This window comes from Vulpes lagopus, chromosome 1, assembly GCF_018345385.1.
Source record: "Vulpes lagopus strain Blue_001 chromosome 1, ASM1834538v1, whole genome shotgun sequence".
Lineage (NCBI taxonomy): Eukaryota > Metazoa > Chordata > Mammalia > Carnivora > Canidae > Vulpes > Vulpes lagopus.
The window spans coordinates 44,889,754-44,908,424 of NC_054824.1; the positions used below are offsets into that span (position 1 = coordinate 44,889,754).

General features: G+C 32.2%; 1 protein-coding gene across 1 annotated transcript in view; it reads left to right on the forward strand.

Annotated features, from left to right (window-relative positions):
- The window catches only part of EYS (eyes shut homolog), a 1,534,343-nt gene that overhangs the window by 568,335 nt on the left and 947,337 nt on the right, over positions 1 to 18,671 (forward strand). The gene's annotated exons all lie outside the window — the stretch shown is intronic.

Consider the following 18,671-nt stretch of genomic DNA (forward strand, 5'->3'; position numbering starts at 1 on the left):
TTTCCCTACACCTTCTGAGAATGTGAACAGTGTTCAATTCTAGGAACAACTTGAACTTTGAAGAATTTTCATCAATCTTTAATCTTCCTGCATGACGCACATCTTAGAACTATTCTTTCTCATTACAACGTTTTAACAAAAGGCTTGAGATAATGACTCTTTTTTCTTTTTTTTCCAGAAATCTCATTGTTGGACAAGTTTTGATTTAATTTTTCAGTACTAGTCAAAAATAAATGTGGGATCTATACTAATTCTTGGTAACAGTAGTCATTGAAAGTCTTACTGTAAGGGAATAGCAACACAGGAATTGCCTTTGTAAGATGTTCAATTTAAATATTCTGTGAAGTACAGATTAAGTTGAAGAGAAACAAATAACTGTCCCTTACATGATCTTAAATATAAATGGAGTCTTGATTTCAACCTGTGCCAATAGAAATGGAAAGGATTGGCAAATTCCCTAGTGCAGCAGACTTATAAAAGGATTAGAAGTGGAATTACCTGTACAGTTTTGAGCAATGAAACTATAGATTTAAGTTATTTACAGTAAAGAATATTCAGTAAATTTCAGAAAATTTGCATAAGAAAGAAATTTAGAAAAATGAAGGACTGGTTGTATTTTTGGGGGGGTGGGAAGAGTGGGATGCTGACAAGGAAGAAGTGAGGGAGGTGAGTTTTATTTTAAACTTGAAAGTTATAAAATCAATGAGGATTTCAGGTAAGTTATCAAGAATGAGGATATGAGGCTTAAGAGAAGAAATGATGACAGATGAAATGTTTGTGAGTTACTTGTAAAAAGAAAATGGAGTCAATCTATTCCTGAAGGGATTGGAAGGGAAGAGAAAGGAGTGACAAAGGAAAGGGTTAGGAGTGGGCAGAAATGAGATAGAGAAAGAGATTGGACTGTTATTTAAGAAGCTTCAATAAAATCAACTGTGTTTTATTATATTTAAGGTGTTAGCAACTACATGACTTACCATGATTTTATGTACCATAAAATGGGAAAAGACTGAGGCCAACACGTACATCTTAGAATCAAAGAAATACAGTATATTTAGGACACAAAAGGGAGATGAACCAAGACACATGAATGTTTTTTTAATTATAAAGAAGTGATTAAGTATTTGGGGGCACTTGGATTCTCAGTCGGTTAAGCTTCCAACTCTTGGTTTTGTCTCAGGCCATGATCTCATGGGTGGTGAGGCTGGGCCCTGCGTTGAGTTCTGCACTCTACGAGGAGTCTGCTTGAAGATTCTCTCCCTCTGCCTCTCCCACCACATGCAAGCTCTCTCTCTCTCTCTCTTTCTCTCTGTTTCTCAAATAAATAAATATTTTTAAAAAGAAGAAGTGATTAGGTATTTTATAAGAGGACAATTTACAATTCTGAGTCCCATAATGTGTGTATCTGTGTATAGCTGGTAAGTAGATAGCTATAATAGAAGTAATTGAAAAAGTATTTGAAGTGAAAGAGACTGAAACTTTGCAGGAAAAGTCGCTCTAAATACTGGCTGTTGAAAGAACCATGCAAAAAAGTTGGGAGAAAGTATTAATCTGTATGCATTAATTTCTAAAGGAAAATAATGTTAAATGATTATGTTAGAATAAAGGTTTAAAAGTGGGATAGGAACTCTGCTAGTCCTTTCTATTGTTTATTTGAGTCTATCTGTAGGAAAGAACAGTCACCTCTGGAAAGATTTTCAGAAAACTTGGTGTCCTCAGGAGAAGACAAGTTGACTTATAACAGGTTTCAATTAGAATTAGTAAGGGAAAGAAGGGTCTACAGAAAAGCTTAAGTATGGAGGAAAGATGGTTCTCCTGAGGAGGAAACAGATTTACTTGCCCAGAAATGGCTTAAACCCTGGTATCACCACAAGACATTTTCTGGAAGTTATCTCTCCTACTTGATGTTATTTAGAAAACATTTTGACAAGTGATTCATTACTGGGTATCAAGCATGAACCTCTGATGCTGCTCAACAGCAACAACAACAGAAATGTTACAACTTTAAAGTACATTGTTTACATGGTACATTTATCCTTATTCATTTCTCACATTACCGCATTAGTGCGGGATTACTAAGATACTATTTTGGGGAAAAAATAGAAATAATCATCACAATATGTACAAAACTACTGTACTCTTATCGGTGGTGTTCTCATGATACATGGAGACCAGAGGCACCAGTATAATCAGTAATGACCTTGTTAGAAAACTTCAGTTTAATAAAAAATAAAAAAAGAAAATAATGACATGCCCAATCAACCTCTTGTGTTTATTTTCCTTGACATTTTACTGTCCCAGAACAGGAAAATTTGTACCAGCACTAGGTAAATAATGTGCTCCTCACAAATTTGTTTATCTTCATGAAGGTTAGCTCAGTGTTAATTATAAACCAAAAAGTATCAGCATTAATGCACTGTATATTAGTATGATAGTAATAATTACAAATTTTAATAATGCTTGGTGCCAAACATTGTTAAACATTGACTTACTGAAAGTTGCTTCACCGATTCCTTGGGTTTTTGGAGAAATTGTGGGTTTGTTTTGCTATTTTAGCCTGTTCTTTAATTCCTAGAAGTTTAATTGAGAGCTTTGGAAGTATTATGATTGAGTTTAGGAGGTTAATCTTAATCACTTTAAGAAAGTGACAGTGATATGCTGGCAAACGTTTAATAACTAGCTCTCTGAGGGAAAAAAATCAAACTCCTGATTCATAGTTTTTATTGTTTTATGTTCATTTTTTTCTGATTTCTGAGATGTACATGTGACCACCATGGCTGATTTTAGGTACCAAAAATGTAATGTCAACTGGTTCACAAAACTGAAAATTTTGCAATTGGCTCATGTGAGTGAGCTGGAACTAGCATATTCATTTCATGTTGATGTATTAAAACAATATTGTTTAGTATAAAGAATGAAAGACCTAAGTATTGGTCTTATCTTTACCTTCCACTAATTTGTCTGATCTAATGAGCAGGAACTATATTATTTCCTTCTGCTTCTTCATATCTACCACATTTTCTGCTTGCTGAAAGATATACACAAGAAAGATAGTAGGAAGATAGATGGGAAGGTAGCTATTATTATTCATTTACATTTAGTGCAAAAAGAAATTTAAAAAGTTTTTATGTAATTTGACTTGAATGTTAACAGAGCAATAGGATAATGAAGATTATCTTTAAAGTTTATTTCACATCAACATATTCATTTTAATTACAATTATTGGAATGTTCAGGAAGGTAAAATTAAATAAGTGGCTCAGAATTTGTAAATATGAATGAACACATGGCAACATTTTATTCTTCCCTTCATGACATTAGTCTGTGATGAATTATTTTCTCTTTCCATAGTCTACATCATGCATTGTTAATGAGGGTGGAAGATCTTACTCTTATGCATAAGGCATACTTACATAAAACATATATCTCTGGAATTAAAATTTCACAGTGTGGATGATTAGGGGAAAAAATAAAGTCCCAAAAGATCCCTAGGTTTTTTGTTCTTTGTTTTTTAAGTTGAAGAATACTGGTTTATATCAATGCTGTCTAATAGAACATTCTGTAATGATGGGTATGGTCTGTTCTGTGCTGTATGTGACAGTAGTCATGAGGTACATGTAGCTATCGAGCAGTTGAAATGTGCCTTATGTGACTGAAGAACTGGATTTTAATGTAATTTACTTTTAATCAAATTTAAATAGCTACATGTACCTTTTACTGTATTGGACAGCACAGTTCTATATTCTGCTGAAAAACCTGATTTAAAGACACGTGTGCATGTCAATTATGAAAACCAAATCATTTTAGCAATTATCTCCTGGTTGCTTGCTACCAACTAGATTTTTTTTTCCTTATGTGAAAATATTTATTATCAACTGTTTTATAATTCTATATCCTATGGAGTTGCTCTCAGTTCTCAAACTACAATAGGTTCCTATTTAATCACAGATTTGAGGGCTATACATTAGGGAAGTCTCTTTCATTTTCTCTTGGAAATTGAAAATATTCTGGATATGAAGGAATCCAAAATGACTTCCTCCCATCAAGTGATCACCACCCAGGAACCAACCCACTAATTCAAACGTAGAGAAGGAGAAATTCTCAAGTCCACCTTTTATTTCTTTTCATAATCCTCACTTAGAATTGCAAAACACTGTGAAATCAAAGATTGTAAATTACATTTTTATTATTTTAATTTGTAAAAGTTTATCTTACTGCACATATTTTAAGATGGGAAACTAATAATCTTTTCTTATCCAATTCCTACATAATAATGTTTAAGTCTATCCTACAGTAATACAAATAAGCATGACCACTATTTAGCACCTTGCTAATTAATTCTGTAGCAACAATATGTATAGTAAATATTATGACAGGTTTACAGATACGATCTAGCAAAACTAAGGTCATATATACTAGTGAATAACAGAAGCAGGATTCTGAGTCAGGTCTACTGGATACCATATTTATGTTCATAATCACTACTATGTAATGTTACTCATCATGAAAGTAAAAGTAAAATATACTACTTAGAGTGATCTCAATATGTGATCATATGTCTATATGTATATGCGAATATAAAAAGAACTGATCTAAAATCTAGTGTAAAATCCTAAAAAATTATAAATCCAATTCTCTAAAAGAAAACAGTGTCTTGGGGCATCTGGGTGACTCATTGGTCAAGCATCTGTCTTCGGTTCAGGTCCTGATCTCTGGTGCTGGGATCTAGCCCATGTCATCTAGCTCCCTGCTCCGTAGGGTTTCTGCTTATCCCTCTCCTCTGCCCCTTCCCCCACTTGTGCTCTCTCTCTTTCTTTCTCTCTCTCAAGTAAATTAAAAAAATCTTTTTAAAAATGAAAAAAGACAAAAAGAAAAATGAGTGTCTTATCATAACTAATTTTTAAATGAGAAATTTTTTTCACTGTTAATTTTTTACTATAAATGAATATTGCTTTAAATGGTACAATGTACTATAACTACAGTGAACAAAATTTAAAAACCAAGTAAGGTAATTTTTGCTGTTTTTGTCATACTGAAATTAAAATTTAAAACAAATCATCATATAACTGATTGGGTCTACAAAAGAAATATATGTGAGGTCGCTAATTATTTAATGAATAATGAAATTTATGTATCCAATCTAACTTTTCAAAATGAAATAATGGGTTTTCATTGTATTTATAGTGAACTACTCAAGCAAAAATTAATTCAATATGATTGCATTGGATCAATGCAGCAGAAATAAGAGCAGATCCAGAAAGCATAGCAAAATGTTTTTAATTACAAGATGTTAATCATCAAGAATAATGACAGAATTTTTGTTATGAATAGAATATATAATTGGTAAGATCTAGAGAAGGTAAAATTAACTCTGGTACCTTAAATTATATATGTGTCATAGATTTTTCTTCATTCTTCTAAGTACAGATTACAATTTACCATGGAGCTGTAGCTCCTCCTAGTTGCCTAGGTTTTATATGTAAATGCAAAGGAATATATTAGGTATATAGAATCAAGAATCACTAATTCAGACATTAAATAAAAAATCATAGGTGGGGTATGAGGAAACAAATGGGTGAAGTCACTTCTACCCCATACATATCCATAGAAAGTCCAGGGGAATGTGGAGTATATCAATTCTTATAGCATTTACTTAATGAATTAAAGGCTTAACATGGTATCATTTGATGCATTTAACAATGGTTTTATATGTATACACACACACACACACACACACAATAGTCACTACATAATAGCCCATATTGTTATATATAATTAATTCTTACAGAACACTCAAATTCATTTTCCAAAGGAAGATAATACTAAATGACAGAAATTTCTACTGTCTTCGCAAGCCTGACGATAATGTGTGTAAAGCAAAAGAATTTATAGAACTAACCACCACTTGAAAAGCTGCCCTTATGTCTTCAGACATAAGAAATTAGCATAAAAGGTATTGCACACTAGCATTAGGTCTGGCAAAAATTTATCCTGTTTTCTGGTTCTAAGTCAACTCTCAATTTTTGTTTCCATCAATTTGTGGTTTATTTTGATGAGAAACCTGATGAGGAATGGGAACATGTTCCCATATATATGAATATATATAATGAATGAATACATATGAATGAATATATTTGAATATATATATGAATATATATGAATATAATATATATATATATATACATAATCAGCTTGCTCAGAATTTTCTTGAATGGGAGATTTCAGAAGAGTTAAATTCATCATGGCTTTGCGTTTTTTTCTTCCTCTTCAATAACAAATAGAAGATAGTGTCGTGGGAGTCACATAGGATCCAAAACTGCCATTTCCCTGAAAAGACGACACAAAGGCATTTTCAGATTTATGTTCTCAAAGAACGTGTTAGCTAAGTGTCTTTCTTTCTGCAAAATAAAACCTACAGGTGAACTAGAAATATACAGAAAACCACTGCTTGGTAAAACAAGAGAGGATTCTTAAATTTGAAAGTTGTAGTGGAAAAGAACTGAGATAAACTTAGTAGTGTTATTGATACAAGTCAATACATCATGAAACAAAAAGAATTGATTGGAGAAATTTAACTTTCCTTATTTTAAAGAGGTATAAGGCAAAGTAATATTCTAGAAAATGAAATGGAGTTTTAGCTCAAAATTTAAGTGATCTATGTATGGAGAAATGAAAGAACAATGGTCAAGGAAAAGCTCTCCATTTGATTTCTGTATTTTTTAAATTATAATTAAAATTATATGTATATTCAGTTGGTTTAATATGAATAGGAAAAAAAATTAAGACATTCCCAGTTATGTGACAGAATTATCAATTCTGTGTTTGGCTTTTTAGACCATTCATTCATTCAGAAATTACAAAGTGTTCTGCACTTGTGTTTGGTACAGAGATAAAGCCAAAGGATGCAGATTAGCGAAAGAACTGGACAGAAAATATGCGGGGGGGGGGGGAGCGCAGAGGGAAAAAATTAAAAGAATTATATCAGGTGCAGGACCAGATATAATAAATCCTAAATAAGCATGAATATCTTTAAATTGCCCTTTTAAAAAAGAAAGTCTGCCAGAACAGATGCAAAACAAAATCCCAAATGATATTTCATTTACAAAACACACATAAAACTAAAAGACATAGGAATACTAAAAATAAAAGACTAAGCAATAATACATCAATAAATTTGAACTAAAGCAAACACAAGTGGCTATATTGACATCAGAAATCAATATCATCCTTTGGAAACAAATTGGTTTGATACAGAGGACATGAAAATATTCATTCTGGTTTTTAATGAAATGGCCTAACCCATCAATATATATTTTTTCTCATTAAAAAGTAATACATGTACAAGGCAGAAATAGGGAAATTATAGAAAACTCAAAAGCAAAGATTGCAAAATACCTATCACCAGAAGTAAACAGTAATAATTGTATAGTGCTATAGCATTATTTGGATAACAGAGGTAGTTTTATTTTATTTTTTATTTTTTTCAGAGGTAGTTTTATAATTGGTTTTATGCATAATACATAGTATTTGGTCACCTGAATTTTTAATTAGCAATAGCATATTCTTAAAAATTCCCCATAATATTTATTAATTTCCCACAACATGGCTTTTAGTAGCTGCCTAAAATTTCGTCAAAAGGATATAGTATAATTAATCTCAAACTTAGACATTTATATTTATTCCAATTTACACTTTTATCAAATGTACTGAAATAATCACCTTTCTAGGTATGTTTTGAATCTTTTCTGGACATGTCCTTTGGACAAACTTGTAAAGTAGAATTTCATGGATATGCCTGTGGGAATGTTTGTCTTTTGCCACAAAGAAACTGTTTTGAGCGTTTGGATAAATTATTTACTAAAGCATGTTGTTTTTCTGCAGTTTGATAGATTTTTTTTTTTAGTTTGATAGATTTTTACAATTTGAAGACCAACCAAGAATATGAGAGGATGCTTATTTAACTGCATGTGCACCCTTACTGGTTTTCACTGTTTTTAAAAAAATAGGCACCTTTCTTGGTAAAATTATACCTCACTGTTTGAATATGCATTTCACTGCCTGCTAGCAAGGTAGACACTGACATAATAATGTTTCAGAGAAGAAATATTTCTCTGTGTAAATTATCAAGAGAAACAATAACTCAAAAGGAATACATATGTGTAAGTATGCATAAAGATCTTTAGTTATTCCTATTAGTAAAATATTGAAACAAAATAACCTTTATTATAAAAGTGGTTAAGTAGTTTATGATGTATGTTCTTCAGGGACTATTTTACAGTCACTAAAATGGTATGATTGAAGACCAAGTAACATAATGCACCAAAAAGCCACAATGTATTATCATTGTATAGATAATATTTTTTTGCAGTTTGAAAGTGCTAATATATGTAAGTATTTCGACAAAATTAAAATATAAAAAGAGAATATAGAAAAATATTAAGATTGTGAGATTACAGAAATTATTTTTAGTCTGCATGCTTTTTAAAAATTTAATATGATTTTACGAAGAAAGCAGAAGATGAATTGATGATGAGCTCAGATGAAATGCAGATGCATTTTTTGTGTCCTCATTTTTATTGTTGTTATTATCGTCACAGTTCAGGTCTTACTGATTTAACAACTATACTGATAAACTACCACCCTACTACATACACCCCGTCTCTAGCCTTGACACAGTTTTCAAAAGTTGTTCTTGTTTTTATAGAATTAAGTTGAAACCTCCCTCATAGATCATCTACAAAATTATTTGAATGTTTAGCAAAGACTACCATATTTGACTCCCTGAGTTAGAATCCCAGCTCGACTAGTTAATAACAGCCTGATTTTTTTAAGAAGATTTATTTATTTATTCAGAGAGAGAGACAGAGGAAGAAGCAAGCTCCATGCATGAGCCTGACGTAGGACTGGATCCTAGGTCTCCAGGATCACACCCCGGACTGCAGGTGGCACTAAATCGCTGCACCACCGGGGCTGCCCAGCAGCCTGATTTTCAAGCGGTTACATATCATCCTTGTGGCTTTTACCTGTAAAACAGAGCATACAAAGGTACATAAGCCTGTTGCTGGGCTATTACCACAGTGCTTGCCTAATACATAAGACTCAATGAGGTTTTTTTTTAATAAAATAATTTCTATGACCTTGACACTCATAGTATTATAAATTCTCCCTCAAGTTACCTTTTAATTCTCAGCCCCATTATGCTGATTAATGATGATATTATTCTATAATGTGTTCAGGAACAGTTTTCACCACACACGCATAACACAAATTTTCTCATATCGGTGCCACATCCCGACTTCTATAACCAAAAATCTGGATTGCCCTACCCAAGCATTATACACATTTCCATTTCTCTGCTGTCTTAGCAGTCAGGAAAGACTTTTACAGTAGTGTGATAGAGCCAGCTCACACTGGCTTATGAATGCCGAATATTAAATTTTTTATAAACTTTGTAAGCTGGTTGACGTAATTTTGCTACATTGAAATTCAAAAAGATGGGATGATTTGCACGGGAGAAATTAGATTAATGTTATAAATAAGACCTCCTCATAGTTCTCCTCATAGTCTTTCCTTCCAAGAGCAAGTTGTTAAACATTTACCAGAACACTACTGTTTCTTTACACCTTTAAACTCTTTGATTCCTACATAACATACATTGGACCACTCATTTTAAATCAGAAGACATCACTTCAAGGCTTGCTTTTACGACTATTTGATATAAGACAAAGTCACTCAGCGTACAGCTCTCACTGTGCTTCATTTATTTCTGTGGATAACATCAACTTGACAGCTTGGGTAAAGAATAAATCAAATCACATTTATTTGTGAATCATAAACTGCCATAAAGAAATAAAGTGCTACATTATCACCTAACATTTCATGGTAACTAGATTTTAAAATTAAATATTTTAGAGACATATTATAGTTTTTAAAATGCCACTCCAGAAAAAATATTGTTTTACCAAACCATGAGTTGATGTGCAGCTCATAAGCCATTGCCTATGCCTTTTGTAAGTAGAATGTTATGCTGTTGATTTAAGGATTAAATCAAACACTCCAGTCAAAGCTCTTTTAATTTTGGAAAGTTAAATCTGAAAGCAGTGATTTTGCTGAATATTTTTATCATGGATTTTTAGTTTTAGGATAAAGTTAACTTAATTTGTTTTAAAGTGTACTTCCTACTTAAGTAAATTATGGAATTAGACATATAGAGAACAGTGGAAGTGACATTAATTAGAACTAGGGATTAAATAATAACATTAATTAATTAATAGCAACTAGGGATGAATTTATTTCGAAGGTAATTAATTTAAATTTGGGGGACTTTCACTCAGAAGTGGTTCTTCTAAGGTTTTGTGCCTGATTTTGTATTTATGATTTTATATTTTTATTGTTAAAGAAGGGTCCCCAAATTTTATAAGCCAGAGAGGTATTTTCGCTTTAATCAGGAACATTTATTTTCTATTCTATCTTGATTCACAGTTTAGACTGAGGGACTGGTTGGTCTGCCTTGTTTTCCCAAAGGGTCTCTCTTTGATGTGTTCGATTGACTCACAGAACCTAAATCAGTCTTGATGTCAGAATGTCTCTGTGCATAACCTGGAGGGTAGGGGGTAAATAAAATCTTTAAATTTCATCAAGACCCTGGATTTAAGGCCCATTCAAATGTAAAAGAAAAACTATGAGCTTTTCATTGATCTCCTTGGTGGAGCTCCTGGTGGAGTTGTCAGAAATGAGAGAAACATGCATTGCAAAATGTCACACATTTTGTTCAAAGCCGCAGGACTCTGTAGTGCTTCCATTTGTCAGCTGTCAGTTGCATAATTGTAAGTCTTTTTAATCCTACTTTTTTTCTGAATTATTAAAGAAAGATTTCAAGTGCTTGAGATGTATTTCCCCTATATGGAAGTATAATTTGACCTACTAAAGGCCATAAAGACTGGCTATCTTCTTCTGATGGTTACCAAATACAAAAAAATAAAAATAAAAATGACAAGCTAGCGAGATTCAACAAAATTTAACTAAATGTCATTTTGTTTATGTGAAATGCTTTTTAAAATGCATTTGTGATACTTATCTTCAGAAGTTACAATAAAATTATGTAATGATGTTTAATATAAGCACACCTTACTGTTTATGTGCCACATGTCATCTCTTACTCATTAGAGGTAAAGTCTAGACAGTCACAGTAGAGAGGCTGGGACACCCAAGGAAGGTGAGCCAGCCACATTGGCTGGCTAATTACATGGACATATCAATATTTTGACACTAGTCATGTCATTATATCCCATTGAATATCAGTCATGTTTATCTAAAATGAAATTGTCCTATATTCAAATTTTAAGCATATCAAAATATTTCTTAGTTTTTATTAAATGTAAACAGAAGTAATCTAAAATAAAATTCTTTTACAAAATCACTTGCTTCTCCAAACTTTTTTTTATGGTTATTTATAATATTCAGTCTTGTCTACCAAATTACTTTCTTTCCTAGGTAAAGACTTCAATATACATAGAAAACAAGTTGATAATGTTGAAGATGACTGAATAAGGTATGCATAATCAGAAACAAATAAGCCATATACTATATATGGCTATATAATAAGCCATAAAATTAATCCTAATGATCTCAATCCTTAGACTTTTGAGTTGGAAGGTGGACTGCAGCAGTCTAACTGCTGAAACTCAACAACACATACTAATGGTATTCTGGGCACTCATTCAGATTAATTTAGAAAAGTCATTCCTAAAGTGTGTCTTCCAAGATATTGCCAAAGAACTAACTTTGTGCAGGCACATTTGACCTTCACCATAGTCATAAGAGGTATGGAGTAGAAACTATTACTTTATATATTGCTAACCAAAGTTTGTTTAACTGTAGCAGAACCTGTTAAGTAAGTGGTACTTGAAGAACAAGTTATTTTCTGCATGACATTAGCAAGAGACCAAATAATTTCTTTGAAATAAAACCCTCTGAATTTATTAGTATTAATGTGTATCAAAATTATAACATACCTGCATATATATATATACACATACATATATATGTATGTATTCATGTAAATCTCATAAGTTCTGACAATACTTTAACCTGTTAGTTTCAGTCAATACCTGAGATAATAAGTGATTATCTGTGCAATTAAAACAGGACTCTGACTCATCTCTCTCACTCTGTCATGAATATTATAGCACTATCTCTTGTCTGGTATTGTCTACTTTTAATCTGTCCTCATCTGCCTAGTTGCACTTGCATATACACTGTATATACCTTCACCTTGAACAACTCATTTTCCAAAGCTCTCAGTATAGTTGCCTAATTAAACACATGCCTCATTTCACATGCCTTTCTTTCATTTGGTATGATCTAAAAACAGTAAGGGAGCAACATATATGAATTGGAATATTGTTTTTGCTTGTCTTAGCAATTCTGTGAAGGGTACTTTGAATCTCTTCTTCAAAAGTTCCTTCTAATGGCATAGTAATTGTTTTTATGACTTTTCCAATGAACTATGAAGTACTCTAATGTCAGGCCACATTCCTGCAATAATGAAGTCTAAGAGAGAGAAGCCTTCATTTAATCCTAGCCTGATATATAAGATTTGCCCCATTATTTTCATAAAAGAAGTCTGAAAAGATGAGGAGAGATAAGATTCAAATGAGCATCATTATCATCATCATCATCATCATTTTTATCATCAAGTATTTATTGGTACTTGTTCTTTGCCCAGAGCTCTAAGGACTACTAATGAATTTTAAAAACCCCTGCCCAATCTTGAGGTATGTATAGATTAAAAAATCAAGTATCAGGAAAAGTTTTTGGGAGATCTTTTGAAAATAAATATGGGTTAGACAATGTCTCCATAAACTCCTTTCAAACAATGAGAACATTAGCAAGATGATTATTAACTAAATGCTTAATCCATGCTTGTTTAATCTAATCCCTAAATATATTCAGTAAATTTATAAAGCAGTTCAACATTTAGTACTGTAGGGCATCTCTTGAGATCCATGTATATAATCTAGTTTTATATGAAAATTCAAACTTTAAATCATGATTTTATTTTTATATTAGTGAAATGTGTTTTGCTAATAATTATAATTTATTGACCTTCAACACTTTTTTTTTTTATACAAACCAGATACTGAAAAGGACTCCTAGGAAAATATTCATTTCCTAGAACATTTTTCAGACATCAAGTTTCCAAGAAAGAAACTGAGATCTACATGCAGGGAACTTCTTGAGGATGTTTTCAATAACCATGCCTATAAGGGAGAAACAGAAGTAGACTGGGAAAGGAAGATGCTGAACCAAGATGTCATTCTAATAAAAGGCTCAGTTAATCACTCAGGGCTTGCTGAAGCATCCTTCAGAGTTGACTCAAATTGAGTCACTCTCATACACTACACAGCAGCCAGTGAGGGGGCCCAAACTTAAGCAAAAAAGTTCCTTATAGCCAACGAAAATTCAATTTGTGGGGAAGAATCCATTTCCAAACTGTTGACAGGCAACACCTCCAGCAGCAGGAGAAATGAGTTCCTCTCTTTTGAACAAGGAACTTGGGTGCTCATCACTTCACAAACCACAGTCAATTCCAACTGCTTTCAAAAATAAGTACACTTCATCTAAAAACTGCTCCCTGTGTATTTTGATTTGTCTCTTTTTCTGAGTAAAACCAAGAGGGTAATTACTGGGAAGAACTATGACTTCTGTCATTGAAGCAGTTCTTGATACTATAGATGACTCATCTTCCTGCTCCCCTACTTAAATTCTATTACTTTCATCCTTATTTGCTAAAATATGCTTCTTAGTGGATTACCTAGTGAAGTAATACAGAATGTTATGCCTGAGAGTCCTCATCTCTTAGTAAGGCTGTAGCTGATGTATTTTGTCTATTTCCTGATAATACTGGGCAAAGAAGTACCAACAAATATACGTCCAGTAGGTCAGCTTGATGCCACATGTTTTCATCTTTGCCCCTATATTATAACAGCACCCTATATCATCCTGAGAGCCTCCAACCAATAACTCTGTAAGGATAATGACTTCTTTCCTTACCTGATTATCTTGGCACAAAGAGGGTAAAGTGACTATATGGAAATCTAGTGGTATCCTCTTTATTCCCTCCCCCAGGTAATCAGGACCTGTAGATGATGGAGCTTGTATTTTTAGGAATGCAAAGCGCAATTTCCCAGTGGTTCACAGAGAGTGATGATATATGATCCTACTCTTACTTTTACCCCTGGTTCCCAATTTCATGTATTATACTTAATTTAGTACATAATATCAATAACATGATCATTATGAGTGTGTCATGCATTCTATAAGATGGTGCCCCATCCCCATAAGCTCTCATCTCCAAGTTAACACCTAGCAGTTTGGGGATGATGTGGTGTATTATAGAGCCATTGGATTTCATGGTTATATGATCATCAGTATGCTTTTCTATAAAGTAGATTTCTTGGTCCACTGAGATGTTATGAGAAATTTGATTTTGGGGGTCACCACTAAATAAGCTCTTGATTAGTAATGCTGGCTAAATGTCTGTTGGCTGGAGAGACAAGGAAGATATACCCATATCTAAAATAAGTGTCAATTCTAGTCAAAATGAATCACTTAAGTTCAGTATAACCTCCTGACTACCATGTCACTGACAACTTTGGTCTCTATTCCTAGCAGATTGGGTATTAAAGGAAAGCAATAACTGTATTAGTCTTGGAACATGAGTATCCATACATAGAGCCCATGCGTAGCTTCTATGTTTAGCATCTACTTTGTTCATGCCTATTGTGGTTGCTGAGGACAAAAGATGACTGATGTTAACTGAGTTCTTTTGTACGTGGCTATCTTCATGCTAACCTCATTAATCCATATATATGTCTCTTTTTCATATTTTTTGACTCAGATTGTCTTATACTTTTCCTTCCAGTCCAGTGATAAACCAGCCAGGTTATTTTCCACCACTTATGAGTCTAGGTATATTCTTATTTGGCCTACCTCTAATTCTATCCAAAGACAAGGACAACAACTTCTTGAATGAAAATCTGCCTATTGGAAGGATTTTTTTTTTTCAACTTTGTCTTTGTAGAAAACCTCTGAGTGAAGCTATAGGAAAGTTGCCATCATTTGCAGTTTATATCCATAAACCGAATGAACCCATCCACAAACCATGCTCATGCTTTGTTCATCATCCTTCAGATGGTAATAAGGGAGGGACTCTTTCTAGTACAGCCATAGTGTGAATTGAGGGAAAGCTGCTGTTACAACAGCAGTGCATAATATAGGAGCACAAATTACACATGATCTCTGGTCTACTCATATTTGATCCCTGATATACCATCTATAATGGATTGTTACTGCAAATGCCCAGTGCTTAAGATTAGTTTATTAAACGAAACTCTGCCCATGTGGATATTTGATGTCTTATAGTCACATGTTTTATCCCTACCAGTGTCCAAAAGTATGCCAGGAACTTTTTTTCCAAGTTTAGGATAATCCTCTGCTGCATAGGCTTAGCCTAGAGTCTATGATCATCCTCCTCAATATTTCCTACATTGCATATTTTTCATTGCAGACATCTCCAATAACATAGAGATGATTGAGATGAATGACCCAAAGAACAAGATAACATGTGCTACAGAGTTCAATTAATTTAATAAAATTATTGTAAGTTAATCTATTCAAATATATCTTTTGCCATATTTCTTGTCCTTTTCCTTTCCTTTTTACTTTTAAAATACCAACTTAAAGTAAGTGAGAGTCCCTGATACCAGCCCACATTTCTTAGATGCTCTGTTCTGTTTTCTTTCTTTCTTTTTTTTTCTTTTTTTTAAATCTCTGGGCATTTCAACCTAATAAATTCTACTGATTTGTTTTCACATTCAGTGGTTGTTTCTCAGCTATGTCTAGTCCACTGAGAAGCTCACTAAAGGGATTCTTCATCTGTAAGTATTATTTATTAGCATTTCCATTTGAATATTTTTAATAATTTCTTTTTTTTTTGACATTCCTCATTGATTCATTGGTCAAATATTCACCTGTTTTTATACGTTAATTGTATTTTGTATTTCCTCTCTGATAGTTTCAAACTCTAAGTCCTTTTTTATCTCATTCCACTGATAATTTGTGGGTATGGGTTTTTTTCATTTTGTTTTTTTGCTTTTTGTGAGTGTCTTATAATTTTTAAATTTATTTACTTTTAAACAAAATTGTGTGTTTTCCTACATTGCTTCTAAAAGAATAGCATTTGTTGGACTGCCTGCCTGGAAACACTTTATGATAGTTGATCTATTTTTTTTAATTTAAATATTGTTGATAATAAAATATTTTGCTATAAAACTCTCCTTTTGATCTAAAAAAGTTTTTTCCATTATCGTATCTCATAATTTAAAATGGTTAGAAGTGTCCATCTGAATTTTCAAAATCATTGATTCCTAAGTCCATTAATTATGTGATTATTGCATGCCTGCATTAATTTATTAGGTCATTCACATACCATCCTACTATGTAAGTTGTAATCGTTTTTAAAATATCATCATAATTTGGATGTTTTAACAGTAGATAAGAATAGATATACTTTAAAGATAATCTGATAAAAGTTGTTAGCTAATTTTTATTAGGAAATATTCAAGGAAAATTTTTAAAATGAGTTAGAATTTTAGTAGGACCTGGGTAAAATCAGGCTTCAAATCAGCAGAGATAAGGAAATAAAATTCCAGATAGAACTATCAGGAGTAACAGATATAAGAAAATGTAATATTTAATTCCAATCTAGTTTGATGAAAGCAGTGATTCTCACATCTACCTGTGCTTTGAAAACATCTGGAGAGACATTTTAAAAAATATAGATTGTGTGAGGCATACTCTTGGTTAGTGATAGATTAATATATAGATAGATAGAGCCATGCTTATTTGCATATAGTTTAATTTGTTATAACATTGTTGATGCATGTAGATATTTTACTGATTGTGCTTCTCAGTTCATATTCTTTAATGGCTTATTGCTGAAAATGATTCATTAATTTCTGCTGTGAAAATGTTCAATACAGAGGCACATGTTGACACGGTTTGGTAAAGAGGGTATTGAAATGGCAGAGGCCTGGGAAGTGCCTTAAATGCCACAGGTAATCATCTACCCTGCTAGGAAAGGAAGTTACCTATACTATTAATGAAGTCAAGGACTCTAATGTTAGAATTACAAACTGAAAATATTTCAAATACAATCTTGTATGTGGTGGATATGTTTGCAAATATTAAAACATTTCTTTCCAAAGAAATAATAGTGATATATATAATGTGAGTTGTATGTTAAAATCACTTAAACTTCACTGGGCCGAAGATTTGTGGCATTAATTTTTGTGAATTACTTTCAGTAAGGTCTGTGTGTTCACAAATATGCAAATTTTTATCTAGAACTGTATGGAAACCTATTACATCTGAAAGTTTATTCTTTTTAAAAATATTTTTCAGGTAGTAAAATGACGCTAAAGCTGAAATCTCTAGCACAGAGGGCAGGTATTTTTTTAGGTGCTCCTAACTCTGTGCTGTCCACCATCAATGTTAGTAAATTATGTTTTTTTTTGTTTTCTTAATTTTGTATGTATACCATTTATTACTAGTTTTTACACCTATATTACATTTATAACTTTATATAACTACTGGATCAGTTCTGTGCCTATCCAGCTTTTAAAAAAAGATCAAGTAAATCTAAAAATTAAGTCTGGAAATAGTTTTAACTGATAAGAACAAATTAAGAATCAACCTGTGATCCCAAGAAAAAGAAGTAAGTAAAATTCTATAAAGTTCTTATTTTTTATTAATAATAAAAACAATGTAATTTTTTGCTCTCTTTAGGGATTGATATGTTGATATTTAGTAACTATGGAATTATTATTCCAAGATATATTTTGTGGTTTTGTAAGCCCCAAAGCAGGCAGCGAGATAGCAGAAATGAAAATAGGTTAGACATAGCAAAAAGTAAAAATAGATGATAGATAGATAGATAGATAGATAGATAGATAGATAGATAGATAGATAGATAGATAGATGATAGATAGATAGATGATAGATAGATAGATAGATAATTATCATGTTTCTTCTCTTATCAAATGAAACCCCAATGTTCATCATTAAATTATCTGCAAAATATTTATTACAATCTGATGGAAGTAAGCTGTGAAGGTACATACCATGCCAATGGGAACTAACTATGGAAGAAGTCCAGAACCATGACTGATACAAAATAGATGCTCAGTGAATATGCGTTGGATACATTGATGAGCAGTAAGAAGTATTTGATGGATAAGGCAAGGTAGGCAAATAATTAAGACTGAGATTTTGAGCAAGCCTTTGGTAATGTCTAACACTAAATATTATTTATTTTTTTATTTTCTTGGATTCATGAAGGCAATATCAAAGCATTCAAATTTGAATCCTATAAAGAAGATAAATGAGCATGTTGTTATAATAATAAATTATTATATAATCACTTTTCATCTTTTGCATGCTGTTAGAAATGCATACATATTCTCTGGAAATCTCTTGACTATGCTACAATGTAGATATTTTGATCCATAATTTACAGATGAGTAATTTAAAGTTTGGATAAGTTGGTAATTATATTTTTGTTGTACTTATTTTTTTAGTTATTTTTCATTTCTGGAACATAATAATGGCTTT